The sequence below is a fragment of the Capsicum annuum genome, chromosome 7 (genome assembly GCF_002878395.1).
Source record: "Capsicum annuum cultivar UCD-10X-F1 chromosome 7, UCD10Xv1.1, whole genome shotgun sequence".
Classification (NCBI taxonomy): Eukaryota; Viridiplantae; Streptophyta; class Magnoliopsida; order Solanales; family Solanaceae; genus Capsicum; species Capsicum annuum.
The window spans coordinates 16,004,360-16,007,346 of record NC_061117.1 but is presented as its reverse complement, the minus strand read 5'-3'; positions in this window follow the sequence as shown (position 1 = coordinate 16,007,346).

Here is a 2,987-nt window from a genome sequence, read left to right as displayed (position 1 = left end):
CTGCTAAGTATGATCAGGAGCCTGTATGTCTGAACCTATGATGTAAGACATCATAGCGCAAAAGAAAAGTATGCATCAATACTTTAAATATACTGGTATGCTAAGTGAGGTAGGGTGAGATGGATGGGTTCATATGCATGAACACATGAGTATAACTAAATAAGAGTACATACATGAATATGTAAATTGTAACTGAGGTCATGATAACACTGGATACTGAGTTCTAAGTTACTGATACACTGATATCTGAGTTTACTGATACTGTATATCTGATAGCTGAATGACTATATCTGACATTCCTGCTTCTGTGGAATTGTGCTGAGTTCCGTACTGAACTGAGTGACTGTATCTGACAGTCCTGATTCTGTAGAACTAAACTAAGTTTTACACTGAGACTAGAGATGAAACTAAAATTATGGGAGGTAATCATCTAACCTACATGCCCCTTTCTGAATAGATTGGGGTCCAACCTGTAATCCCAGTTGGAAGGGTGTCAGTACCGTGCTATGGATAAAGACAAGCTGTGAGTTAACCCTCTATGACAGGAAGCTCTTTCATCAACCCTCGCTGGTAGAAAAACTCGTATGAGATGTATCAACTCTAGTCTGGCAGAAAGATATCTCAACCTATGATGGCAACGTAGTTCTGTAACACAGGGACTGCTACTAAGAGTCAAACCCTCTGTTAGCAAGAATGTCCCCCATCCCTGGGTTTGCTCGGTGCCAAATCCTACTCCCAACTGAACAGGCACTGGAATGATTTTGAAACTATACTAGGCTGGACTAAACTATTATTGATCGTACTATCTAACTAAACTGAGCTAAGTTTACTGAGTTTCGTTAACTAATGGAGTACTACTGAATTCTGTTAACTGATGGAATAATACAAAGTTCTGTTGACTAGCTGAATTGATTGAGTTCTGAACTGAATACTAAACTATAACTGTGACTGATTACTGAGGCTACTGTTCTTGACACTACTGATATTGTTCTGTAACTACCTTAGCTCTAGGTAAACAACTAAGTTTTTTGGGTATTGAATACCCCCAAGGTTCGATAGCATGAAAAGTAAATCATAACACAAACTTGAAAGGCATAAATCATTTATAGAGATATTCTATCAAACACCTGCATGATATAACTTGCACATAAACTAACATGACATGATTTTGTTCCTTTCTCTCTGTTCACATGAGCAATTTATCAAACACTTGGAGAACATAATCCATGCGCATGACACTAAAAATCATATAGTCATCATGATTCAAATCCCCACTTACAATTTCAAGGGTTTAGCATGGATTCACATGATTCTATACATATATCAAATATCTTCACATGAAACTAGTAACAAAACATGGATTAGAATCCCAATTAATCATTATAATCATGAATATAATCAAACCCAACATGAAATTTATGAAATCAATGCACTTGAAGTTTTAAAAATAGTTTCTTGGACTCCAAGGGTGGAAGGGACCCTTGGATGAACACTTGACATACCTTAACAATTAAATTCTGCAAGATTGATAGTAAGTTTTTGAGTCTTCAATTTGAATTTAAATCTCCTAGGGTTTGTTCTTGAGAGTAACTTGCGAAGAATGAATAATTTTTCTCTTAGAAGGGTTTTATTTTGTGGTTTGGGGCTAATAGACATAGGAAAAAGACCCAAATACCCCTAAGGATGCGGCTTTTTAATGACTAAAAATTGGCCTAGTGACGCGCAGATTGATGCACCGCGTAATTGGCATCAACACGATGGCCAACGTGCCGCATTGATTCTATGTCGGTTCACTGGAATTCGCACTGGGAGCTGAAGAAAAATATTCATCGACGCGATGGGCGACGCGACGCATCGAGATCGTGTTGATCCACTGGTTTGAGCTTTCAAATGTGACCCAAACGAAGTCCAAAAAATCTGAAACTTGTCTGAGAACACCCCCTGACATTTTTAATCATGATTCAACCTGAAAATTATTACTTTAAGGTCATGAGCATCGTTAAATAGAGTCGCCAACTTACGAAGGCTAAAATAACACTAAGTCTAAATACTTAGCTAAAATTTTCTAAGTTCGGGACCCCTTAACAAGCTTTAAAGGACTGATTTAAGCTTAGAATTTTGTGGGGTCTTACAATATCTCTCCCTAGGGAACATCATCCTTAAATGAGACTGACTGAGCTGAGAATACCAATAGACTGGATTTAGATATAGGACATGCACAATTATAACATGATTTTATGATTGACAGTACTGATATGCTGGAAATTCATATTGAACATGTATATCTGATGCATGAGTACATGGCTGAACATAATTCATGAATGTATAACTGGTATTGCTGATAAGCTGAGTTTCTTATGCTGAACATACATATTTGATGCATACATAACTAAAAAAAATGCAATGGTAACTGATACCGAGTCTATAAGGAAAATCTGAGCATGGAATTTAGTAAGCTCAAGGGATAAATGTTATCTTGGGCTGAGTCTGAATTTGTGGAGAAGAGGTGAGAATACTTGGTCTGCATATCTACTTTTGCTTCCCAAGTAGCCCCCTTAACGGACTGATTCCGCCAAAGAACTTTGACTAGAGGGACCTCTTTGTTCCTTAGTCTGAGAATCTGATAATCAAGGATTTTGACTGGAATCTCCTCATAAGAGAGACTTTTCTGAACGTCTATACTCCCTACAAGGACTATAACTGCTGGGTCACCTATGCATTTCTTTAGCAGGGAGACATAGAACATTAGATGGACTGAAACTAAGTCTGAAGGCAACTCAAGCTCGTAAGCTACCTTTTCGAAATGACTGAGAATCCAGTATGGACCGACATATCCAGAACTGAGTTTCCTCTTCTTGCCAAACCTCTTCACTCCTTTCATAGGAGAGAATTTCAAATAACATAATCACCAATCTCAAACTCGAGATTCTTTCTTTGCACGTCTGCGTATGATTTCTGTCGGCTATGAGATGTCTTAAGCCTTTCTC